General features: G+C 37.3%; 1 non-coding gene across 1 annotated transcript; it reads left to right on the forward strand.

The window, feature by feature from the left end:
- Positions 1 to 11,138: 11,138 nt before the first annotated feature.
- LOC130019479 (U6 spliceosomal RNA) lies at positions 11,139 to 11,242 on the forward strand. The gene has a single exon (XR_008791807.1). It is a non-coding gene; the product is annotated as a U6 spliceosomal RNA (small nuclear RNA).
- Positions 11,243 to 12,630: the final 1,388 nt, after the last annotated feature.

The following is a 12,630-nucleotide window of genomic DNA, read 5'->3' on the forward strand; positions in this document are numbered from 1 at the left end:
ATATGCATTTTTTTGCCTAAAGCTTCCCATTGAAGTAATTGTTTATATAAATCATCCAATTCTCCTTGTAAGTCAGAATTTTAATACTTTCCCTTTAAATTGGCCAATGTAGTACCTTCTTTATTATTGTTATTATTTACTTTTTGTTTTTTCTTGGTTTTGTTCTTTGATAGGGGCTGGAGCGATAGCACAGTGGGTAGGACGTTTGCCTTGCGTGCAGCCAGCCTGGCTGAGCCGGGTTCGATTCCTCCGTCCCTCTCGGAGAGCCCGGGAAGCTACCAAGAGTATCCCTTTTGCAGGGCAGAGCCTGGCAAGCTCCCTGTGGCATATTCAATATGCCCAAAACTGTAACAACAAGTGTCACAATGGAGACATTACTGGTGCCTGCTTGAGCAAATTGATGAACAATGGGAGTTCAGTGCTACAATTTTACAGTGTTCTTCAATCATACTTGGCCATTCTCAGAGGCTATTCATGACTCGGGGCTCATTTCTGGTAGTTCAGGAAACTGTGGGCTGGGTATCAAAGCCAGGTCTTCCACACGCAAAGCATGTGACCAGCCCTTTGTGCTTTTTCTGTGCTCCCATTTGGTTCTATAATTTTTGAACATCACTGTCACTGTCCTCCTGTTGTTCATCGATTTGCTTGAGCGGGCCCAGTAATGTCTCCATTGTGACAAATGTTACTGTGTTTGGCATATCGAATACGTCACAGGTTGCTTGCCAGACTTTGCCGTGCGGGCGAGATACTCTCAGTAGCTTGCCGGGCTCTCCAAGAGGGGTGGAGGAATCGAACTCGTGTCGGTCATGTTGGCTGCTTGCAAGGCAAACAACCCACTGTGCTATCACTCCAGTCCAATTTCTGAAGGTATCTTTTGAATTATTTAGTTAAAACAATGCACAGTGTTAATTAATTAACACCGAGTAGAATTTTATGTTGTTTTCCCTAGGTAATGAAGGCGACTTATTTAAGGTCTGGCAAAGATTATACTATAGACTCATCTAAGCCATGTATAATAGCTTTTTCTAAACCTAAATTTATTGCTATTTTTCTCATTATAATCATAATTCACAAAGCATTATTCTCATACAGTAAGTAGCATACCTTTTATTATAGGGTCTTTATTTTCAATTTTGAAATGATAAGCTATCTAATAAATATCTCCAGCAGTCACTATATTAAGTCACTGAAAGCTTATAGCCTTATACTAGTGCAGTAATAATATTGAATTAAATAGTAAGAAGATAAGGTAAAATGTGGCAGAAATGAAGTAAGTCTGGTGGTAGAGATTAACTATATGTACTTTGCTTCACTATTTTGTGAAACACTAATCTTAAATGAAGTTTTAAATCTTCCAATTGTATAAATATAGATTAGTTGCAATCGTATATATTGATAACAATGTGGTGAAGAGAATGTATTTTGTAGTTTTTTTGTATTAAGTAATTGCTGATAGACAACTTTTATTTTGTTTTATTCTCACATGAGTTTATTAGTCATTTTGTGTGTAAGATTTTGATTATCAGAGAAAGAAAAAAAAGTGTACAGAGGATAAGCTTCCAGCGTAGGCTAGGTTAGCAGCTTTGTTGAGTTTCACATGGGCTTTTATTCATTTTTGAGTATAATATATTAAGTGGTACATCTTAGAAATTAAAAATTAAAGTCACTGGTTTGATTAATATGCTTAATGTCTTTTATTTACCTTTATAATTTTTGTTGTTTGCTAAATAGTTATTGACAGGATTTCTTAATTTCTTGATGAGATTATTTTTTTCTCTGTAAAGTTCTACTGGTACATTTTATATCTTGTATATCAACCATTGATCAGATGAGTGGTGGGAAAATCATTTCTACCAAACTGTTAGGTGTGGTTTTATTCTGATCATCATTAAGCTTCTTAGTTTTCATATAGTCCAATTTGTTTTAACTTTGCTTGGACCATGGCAATAAATAATTGAAGATACCTTTAGCTGGTCATAAAGTGCTATTGTAAGAAGTGTTGTTCTAAGTCTAAAGAATATCTTTGAGTTTTTTGTTTTTGTTTTTTAGTGACCTACCTGTCCTCATGGTTTACTCCTGACTCTGCACTCAGGGATCATTCCTAGCCAGGGACTATTTGGGGTACTAGGGATCAAATCTGGGTTGTCCGTGTAGAAGGCAGCACTCTACCTGCTGTCCTGTCTCTCCAACCCCCTAGGAATATCTTTCATCCTACACCTTAGAGTTCAGTTTACTGGTAGTTGTTACTCTTACTTCTACTTCAGAATAGTAAAAATATTTTGTGTAATTACAATTTATTCAATAGGCACTTTGAAATAAAACAATATAAAAATGCTAAATTATATTTAAAATTAAGCATCTTCACAATAAAGTCATTTACATTAACATTCAAATAAAGTGTAAATATTTGTATACATTTATGAAATTAAAATATTTCTTAATATACAGTTATTTCCTTTACATAAATTTCTATAAATAAAATTTTCTAGATAAAAATATGCACAGTTTATGTTACAGTTCCTCTCTAGATGAAGAACTTCATGAGGACAAGGGAGGAAATCTGCCTTGATCTTGTAATTCTTCTCGCCTAACAAATATTGCTAGTGAGGAAATTGTAAGAAAGAAGGTTTAAATAATCTTTCACTAGTGTTTACTGAAAGAATAAATCTGATAAAAAAAATTTTAGAGATTGGAAGAAAAATATGAGCCTTTATGTCAATCTATGACTTAAGGTATATGCAATTTTCTTTGGTGACTCTGATAGAAAAAACAATGAATTTTTGTTTATTTATCTAGTTCTGGGATGGGCCTGATGTAAAAGTGGTTGTAACTTTGCTAAAATTAATTATTATATGCAATGAAAACAATTATTCCTACATATGAATCAGGGCTGGAGTGATAGCACAGAGGGTAAGATGTTTGCCTTGCATGCAGCCGACATGGCCAACCCGGGTTCGATTCCTCCGCTCCTCTTGGAGAGCCCGGCAAGCTACTGAGAGTATCTCGCCCACATGGCAAAGCCTGGCAAACTACCCATGTCGTATCTGATATGCCAAACACAGTAACAAGTCTCACAATGTTACTGGACCCACTTGAGCAAATTGATGAACAATGGGAGGACAGTACCACATATGAACCAAAGAAATGGATATTTCTAAACACTCATATATTGTGCCTCTTATAAATGCCATTTCAAATACCCTTCTGAAAATATTTAATTATTTACAAACTCATCACTGGATGTTTTAACACAATTATTTAACTCAAATTTATTGAAAATATTTATCAAGCTACGGAGAGTATCTCGCCTGCACGGCAAAGCCTGGCAAGCTACCCGTGATATATTCGATATGCCAAACACAGTAACAAGTCTCACAATGTTACTGGGCCCACTCAAGCAAATCGATGAGCAACGAGAGGACAGTGACAATGACAGTGATTTTATCACCTACTCCAGATGGAATCACAGTGACCAAGAGCTTCCACAAGCAAGGCCCAGTTATGCAGTTTCCAGGACTGAATCTCCAAGCCATATGGCAATAAAGAACCTGGGCTTTGCCTCCCCTGGTTCCTGCCTGCCCAGCAGACTGGGTGTCATGCCAAAATCTTGCCTCTGGGCCCCCTCTTAGCACACCAACAGCCCTGGCCCAGAAACTCCCAATTGATCCCAAAATGTATTAGTGTCATACAGAGATGTCTCTGAAACCCAATCATATACAATCTAGAAATTTACACTTACAGTCATAGCCATGTGAGTTCTCAAGATACTCAAAATGACAAACAACAAACAAACACTGTCTTCCCGATGTTCATTGATTTGCTCTAACGTCTCCATTGTGAGACTGTTGTTACTGTGTCTGGCATATCGAATACATCACAGGTAGCTTGCCAGGCTTTGCCGTGCAGGCGAGATACTCTCGGTAGCTTGCTGGGCTCTCTGAGAGGGGCAGAGGAATTGAACCCAGCGCGTCCGGGCTGGCTGCGTGCAAGGCAAAGGCCCTACCGCCGTGCTATCGCTCCAAACGCTATCGGTCAAAATGAGAAAATGGAAAATCAAGTATCTAGCATCTGCCCCTGGCAGGTAGGCTTGGATGGTGGTGGGAAATTTCGAGCAAAACATAATGACCAAAATTAGAGAGAGAGTACTGGGGAAATTGTCTGCCAAAGAAGCAGGGCAAGGACTGGGTTGTGTGTGGTGGAAAATGTGCACTGGTGATAGAATGGGCGTTCCAACATTGGATGGCTGAATCTCAAACATGGAAGCTTTCTAACTCTATCTCACTGTGATACAATTTAAAACAAAAGTAATGTGGAGTTCATGCCCTATTCAATCAGCTTAATCAATAGCTGGCTGAACAAATAGCAGTACACCTACATTATTTAAAAAAAAAAAAAGAAAATATTTTTTGTATAATACTTTGTGATTTATCACCTATAAGCTAAAGTATAATAAAAAACTCTTTAATTTTTTAATTTTGTTTTTATTCCTGGAGCGGCCTCGAAACTATAGAGAGTTCTGGGAATCAAATCCTTGAAGGTTACATACAAGGCAAGTGCCCTATTCCCTGTGCTATCAACCCTATCAGAAAATCTGTCAGCTGGAGCGATAGCACAGGGGCTGGAGCGATAGCACAGCGGGTAGGGCGTTTGCCTTGCACGCAGTCAATACGGCTGACCCGAGTTCGATTCCTCCACCCCTCTCGGAGAGCCCGGCAAGCTACCGAGAGTATCTCTCCCGCACGGCAGAGCCTGGCAAGCTCCCCGTGACGTATTCGATATGCCAGACACAGTAACAACAAAGTCTCCAATGGAGACGTTACTGGGCCCGCTCGAGCAAATCAATGAACAACGGGAGGGCCTTTACCTTTACCTTTACCTTTACCTCTATTTAACAAAATATTATGAAATTAGGTAAAATATATCCAAAGGGTGATAGAATTGAAGATTGTTATTACATTTCTAAACACAAATGAATATACTTTTAGTAAACTCAATGTACTATAAGTGATAGAAGTAAAAGGTTAACCATAAAGAATAAAAGAATAACTGGTGTGATAAACTGGCACTTAAGTTTGGGAAGAAATTGCAGTTATGACTTGGCAATTATGACTTGGCAGAGGTAGGTGGAACATATCATTTAATTGGACCATTTATGTGTTCAAAATCAGGAGGGTTGTTGAAAGGGGAGTAATTTTTAGGAAGGAGAAGGTGGATATTCACCAGATAGGTGACAGTAAATTTGGCTTAAAATGTTCAGGGAACCATTGAGTGAGCAGCTCCAATGGTACCATTATGAGCCTGGGGAAATTCCCTCAGCTTTAGGCCTATTATTGGAAAAGATGATAAAGACAGTGCATTTTTAGATTATGTGATTTGGGAGAGTGAGGGGAAAATAAACAATGAAATATACATAGCCATTTTAAGATACAAGAATAAGAAAGGTCTCTGTGAATCAGAAAGATTCGAACGTACATGATTATGTGTGGATAAATGAGTAAATATATGTTTAATCACTGGAGCAAATGAAAATAATAGATCTGACCTGGGAATATAATTCTGCAGAAGTACATACGCCTCATTTGTATGAGATTCTGCATTCTATTGCCTTAAACACAGTCACATACATACATAAACACACACACACATATATACATACAGCATCTAATCAATAACTTGAGCACTGCAAAGTCTTATGAGTAAAGACAAAAAAAATCCTGCTAACTTTATCTTGCACCCTCTATTTATAAACACGATATATCTTGAATAGTTAACTCTGGCTATTTTATGTGTCAAGATATTTGATATAGTCGGAATAAATTTTTGGATGCTGTAGGAAACAACTTATTCAGATCCACTTTATTTGCACCAAGGATTTTTCACTGATTTTCCCCCTGCATATGCACAGAGTTGATCTCAGTGCTGAAATTATTTTGAATTTATATACTTAATAACTAAAACATGAGAAGGTGCCCTATGGAGATGATTAAGCAAAACTCCCAAACAAATCAGTCTTCTAAAAAACTAAGGGAGACTGAATTCTGAAGGACATGTTAAGTAAATTACTCATACATTCACAGTGAACATAATGGAAAACTTACATAAAAATCTTCCAGAAATTTTGCAATAAAATTTTTAAAAAGTCAAACAACCTGGTGAACATTTTTAAATGTTGAAAAAAATTAATATATGTTTGTAAATCATTTCAATGCTTTACCCATATAATTTATTCCTAGTCATCCAAATATTAAACTCAAATATGATAATTCATTAAAAATAACTATTCTCATTTTTCTAAACTTACATTATGAAACATAGTATTTTTCATTTCAAAATTCCCAATTTAGGAAAAATAGCATAATAGAATTATTTATAATGCTTTATGAAAATTAGAATAAAAGAGAAAAAAAATGAATGACTGCTTCAGCAGTCATTAATTTTGTATGTCAGTGCTTTACCTTGACCATGACGGTAGTAGTCAAAGTCAATCATGTGAGGGACTAGTAACATGATGAAAATGCAAATTGTAGGTATTCTGGAAAAGGGAACCTGCATCTAATGAACTGGCTTGAAAGGTATGCACTTAACAACACCGGCCACTACTAATGCACAACGTTCTGTTAACAAAACGGTAACTGTAACAGTGCTATCTCAGATCATGTCAGTCATTTCTTGTACAATTGTGCAGTTATATCAGCCACAAGAGTGTTTTATTTTACACCAAAAAGGTTGACAATTATGTCAGAACACATGCTCTTTGCCCCCTTTTTTTAATGTTCTCTGGGGTCTCTGCATGAATATGAATAATAAAGGAGGACTTCCACTGAAATCATGTGCAGAAATGAACAAGTCCAGCAACAATATTATCAATTTCCTCCAGAGAACAATAAGTCCAGTAACAGTTTATAAATTTGCAGGTCATTATTAGGATTATGTCTGCTGGAGCGATAGCACAGCAGGTAGGGCATTTTTGCCTTGCATGCAGCTGACCTGGCCAACCAGGGTTCGATTCCTCTGCCCTTATCAAAGAGCTCGGCGAGCTACTGAGAATATCTCGGCCTCCCGCCGGGCAAAGCCTTGCACGCTCCCTGTGACGTATTCAATATGCCAGTAACAACAAGTCTCACAATGGAGACATTACTGGGCCCACTGGAGCAAATCGATGAACAATGGGAGGACAGTGCTACAGTGCTATTAGGATTATACTTTCAGGATATAAGTAATTGAGAAAAATATTTTTTGAGGTAATTCAAAAGAGAAGATGAACTATATTTAAAAATAGAATTAATACAACTCAAATACTAGAAAGAAGTCTTATCTATTCCTATGATATGGGTTTTAAAACTGTCAAATTGAGTGAAATAATTCCGTAGAAAGACAAATTCCTAACAAGCCCTCTTAAATATAGTAGGAAAAGAAACAAAGTAAGGGAAAAGACAATATCTAGTGAAATAAATCCTAAAACTCTAAGAACAAAAGTGAAGCCAGTGGGTGGGGGTTGGGGAAGGAGGTTCTAAAAATTTTGAGTGATTTATGTTCTATGGTGGCAGGTAACTAATATTTACTGATGGGTATGGTGTAGTAACATATAGTTTGAAGATGTATAAAATTGTTTTGTATAAAGATGTATAAAATGTATAAAATTAAAACATGTAGTCTAATAAACCAGCATTACCTCAGTAAACATTAACCATAAATAAAAAGAGAATCTCTATTTCCAAGGTTATACTGCTTTTCTTGGCTTCAACTATATATAGGTACATCCGTTTGAACCATTTGGTCACTCTATGTCTGACTGTACATACTTAACACAGTTTTAAATAAATGTATATTGATTGGCATACAAATATCAAATATATAAATATATATACATATATATGTACACTGAATCTTACGAAGACAATGTTTATGAGAAACAGCCTTGTTCCTGACGCTCCATTCGCTCTCAACGGAACCACCATCTCCGAATGCAACAGTTATATATACTTAGGTCGAGAAATCAACATGATGAATGACCTGGCACCTGAGTTACGCAGGAGGAAGAGAGCGGCTTGGAATGCCTTCAAGAGCATTGAAGAAATAACTAAAAGGACAAAGAACCTCCAGCTACGAGCACATCTCTTTGATTCCACTATTCTTCCTGCATTAACATATGCCTCAGAGACCTGGACCCTACGAAAACAGGATGAGAACACTATTCGGGTCTCTCAAAGAGGAATCGAAAGAACTATGCTTGGAATATCACGATTCACTCAAATGAGAGATAGAATCCGGAGTTCTGATCTTCGTCAACGCTCAAGAATCAGAGACGCTGTCTCATTTGCCAAGACATCAAAAATCAGATGGGCTGGACATGTAATGAGGTTTACAGACAACCGCTGGACTAGAGCCATTACTGATTGGATTCCACGAGACATCAAAAGATCACGTGGACGCCCACCTATAAGATGGTCAGACTTCTTCGTCAAGACCCTAAATGATCGGTTTGAGGCTCTACATGTTCCTAAAACGAACAGATACCATTGGGCTACGCTAGCACGCAACCGGGATGAATGGAGACGTTACTGGCACCCGCTCGAATAAATCGATGAATAACGGGGATTAAGTGATTAAGTGATATATGTACACACACACAGACACTACATTCAGTCCTGTCCAGTCTTCTCATCCAGGTAAACCATCATTTCCCACTGCATATGCTCTACTGTTGATGGGATTTGTCCTGTCTCTCTCTTATCTAAGGTGAAGTAGAGGAACTATTTTTCCTTTCAAACCTGTGATGTGGGAAGAACACATTTCCTGATATATTCAAGTAGGTTTAATGTCCTATATTTTGATCCTGGAATGAGTTACACCAAGATGAGGGAAATATTTGGTTGGAGTTCTTTTCTGCAACTATAATAAAGCCCAGGTGAAAGAAAATAATCTAAACTTCCCAGGTGGATAAGCTAGCAAAATAGCTCTCACTTATATTGGCCTGTTTAGTTCTCATAGAGCTCATCCAGCTTCCTAAATCTATTCCACGACTTTATAAGTTTATTTTTTTTTTCAAAAAAGCTACAATTGACTTGAAATAGTTAACATTTACTTTCTTTGCTTACAACATTCTCATTTAATGTGTAAAAATAACACTTGATTCGCCATGTATTAATTGGGATATAAGCAGGAAAAGCTAAGCTTTAAATTGAGAAGATTGAAATCATTAGTAAATGAAATTAAATAATAGTAAATTTCTAAATATTTAGTCAATTTCTTCATAAGAAAATGTCAATGGAAATGCTGACAAGATCAGCAATTTTTCTTATTCTACACAATAATAAAAAAGAATGTAATGATGATTAATAACAATTTTTAAAAATCAACTGGATAAAAAGAATATAATCAATATTCATTATTCATATATTACAACTTGTGAATTTATCTACTCAATGTCCCCCAAATCAATGCACAGCATGTTTTTGTGATAATTTGTGGCTATGTATAGAACTATGTATAGAATGGAAAAAATATTGTATTCTCCAATGCACATACTCCTAGTTGAGTTTAGTGATTATCTTTTGTTTTTATTTTTATGTTACAAGTAATTCACCTTTTTGTAGTCCATATAGATGTTATTTTTGAATTTTTGTCCATTTTATTGGTGATTTCACTGGTTAAATATTCTAAGTGCAAGAAGAATGTGAAGTACTTTACGGAGAAGTACATATTATGGAACAATAAGCTTTGCTCAACTTTGTGTTATAGTTTTATTTCCTACAAACACAACATAAATGTAAAATATATGTTAAGTAGGGAGACTTATTTTTGTTTAAGTTTTGTGATCACACCTCACTGAGCTCAGGGTTTACTCCTAGTTCTGTGCTCAGGATCACTCCTGGTAGTGGTCAGGGGACCAGATGCAGTGGTGATTGTTTTTTGTACTTAGGGCAGAACTAGAGTTATTTGCAAGAAACTTAAGAATCAAGCCCCTTATCTTCTGCACTATCGTTCCAACCTGAAGGGAGAATATTAAATCAAAGAAAAATTCAAATGGTAAAAATAAATTGTACTCCATTATAGTAGAAAAGTAAAACAGAATCATGATTGAACATACTAAGGACATAAAAAAATTTAAGGCTAGCATCATATTCAACGATGAAAAGCTGGAAGCTTTTATTCAAAGATGAAAACCAAGCCTAGATTCCCACCCTCACCATATGCATTTTAGCCTGTCCTAGCTGTTTTAATATAGCTGGGAGTCCAAACTATATTAATTAGCAAAAATATAATTCAAACCAAAAAGGAAGAAAAGATTAAAAAATTATGAGAAAGAACAGAACTGGAAGCATTAAACATTCTTCCTTCCTGTTGTTTTTTTTTTTTGAATGTTCGTGAGGCACTTGGGTGCTACTCTAGGTCAAGCTCAGAGGTTGCTCCTGGGATCATTTGTTGCCAGTGATAAAATACAGCCTCCTGCCTACAATGCACTCAGTAAACTCTCTGGCATGCTATCACACTTTCTGATTTAAATACATGTTGAAAAGTTGTAGTAATTAAAACACTATCATATCGCACACACAAAAAACCAGACTGATCAATGGATTAATAAAACCACCCCAAATATATGCATAATTGTGTAATTAACTTTTGACAAAAGAGTTAGAAGTATGACAGGGGCAACAGATAGTCTTTTCATTAATGCTTAAGTTAGATATTGGAAAAACGAAATAACTACATTCCAAAGGATGAAACTGTACCACTCTCACACACTATTCACAATAGCAACTTAGAATCGGTGAAAGAATTGGTAATGGAGACAAAGGAAATAGGCCCTTACAATGTGTGTGACTGAGTGGGTTCGATCCGTAGCACTACATATGATCCTTGGAGCCCTTTCGTGAGTCAATTACTCATTCCTGAGTGCAAAGCCAGGAGTAAGCTCTGAGCATTACTGTATATAGCTCCCAAAACGAAACCAAGAATTTATAATGGATGTAATGATATAAAACCCCTAGAGGAAAACATGAATGATTAAATCCTTGATATTGGCTTCAGCAATATTATTTTTGGATTTTACACTGAATGCATAAGCTACAGAAGCAAAAATATATTGTTAGGATACATCAAATGAAAAAAAAATTTCATCAAAAAGGGAAAGATCAGTGCTCGCTTCGGCAGCACATATACTAAAATTGGAACGATACAGAGATTAGTTTGGCTCCTGTGAAAGGATGACACTCAAATTCGTGAAGCATTCCATATTTTTTCACTGGTATTGGAGAATGGGCACTGGTGGAGGGATGGGTACTCAATCATTGTATAACTGAAACCCAAGTACAAAAACTTGTAAGCAGTGGTGGTGGAGAATGGGCACTGGTGGAGGGATGGGTGTTCGATCATTGTATAACTGAAACCCAAGCCCCAAAATTTGTAAGTCTACAACTGTACCTCATGGTGTTTCACTAATAAAAATTAAAAAAAAACTTGTAAGTCCACAACTTTACCTCATGGTGTTTCACTTAAGAAAAAAAAAACAGTAAAATAAAAAAAAAACACTAAACTACAGAAGAAAATATTAGGAAATCATTTATGTAATAACTAGATCCTGGAGGTCTTCGGCTGCCGGAGCCCTGGTCGGGGCGGGGAGGAAAGCTCAACCCGCTCCCCTCCAAGGGGCCCCGGGAAGGAACACCCAGGCGCGGGGGCAGAAGACTGCACTGCTCTCGTCCGGGATCTGGATTTTATAGTCTCTGAGTCTTGGCCGCTGATGGGATTACATGGCGCCAGGGGGCCAGGTGGTGGGTGTGACCCCCGCCTACTGGAATTTGGAGGATCTGGGTGGAAGATGCTCGACTCCAATCCGAGAAGGCTTGGAGGTCTCGGCCCCGGAACCCACGTGGCTTTGTCCCTCTGCCAGTACCTTCATGTGTGCGGAGAGTGGTCTCAGCATGGCGGTGGCTGGTCCTGGAGGTCTTCGGCTGCCGGACATCTTATCATAAGGACAAACTTGCAGGCTATTTAATGTAGCCTGCCCACAGGGCAGAGTCTGGCAAACTCCCCGTGGCGTACCAAATATGCCAAATACCAGTAACTATGATGGGTCTCATTCTCCTAAAGAGCCTTGAATATAATCTCAGGGCTAGGATGAAAGAGACATTACTGGGGCCTGCTCGAGGCAATCGACGAATAACAGGATGATGAAAAAAATGAAATGAAAATAACTAGATAGTAGAAAAATAATCAAAAATCATTTGCAACTGAACAGTAAAAAAATCAGAATGAACAAAACCCAAATCGAACTCAATTTTAAAACTGTTAGAAGAGTCGAGTAGAAACTTTTCCAAAGAAGATATATAGATAACCAGCAGGCACTGGAAGATGTACTGAACATCACTAATCATCAAAGAAATTTGTGTGTGTTCAAAAAAATGTGTGGGTGCTCACCTGGTGAGTTCAGTGGTCAGGCTGCTTTCCCACCCTGGATGGCCTACAGTGATAGATGATGAAAGAAGGAGGAAATGGGGGCCATATTGGTTGGTGATCAATTGCCATTTATTCCAAAATAGTCTTCCTCTGCCTTCTTCCAGTCTCACCCATTCCTTTCCTTAGTCCATACCCATTTGAACAATCACCTTAAATATACTTCTTAATAAT

This window comes from Sorex fumeus, unplaced genomic scaffold (genome assembly GCF_029834395.1).
Source record: "Sorex fumeus unplaced genomic scaffold, SorFum_2.1 ptg000008l, whole genome shotgun sequence".
In the NCBI taxonomy this organism is placed as follows: domain Eukaryota; kingdom Metazoa; phylum Chordata; class Mammalia; order Eulipotyphla; family Soricidae; genus Sorex; species Sorex fumeus.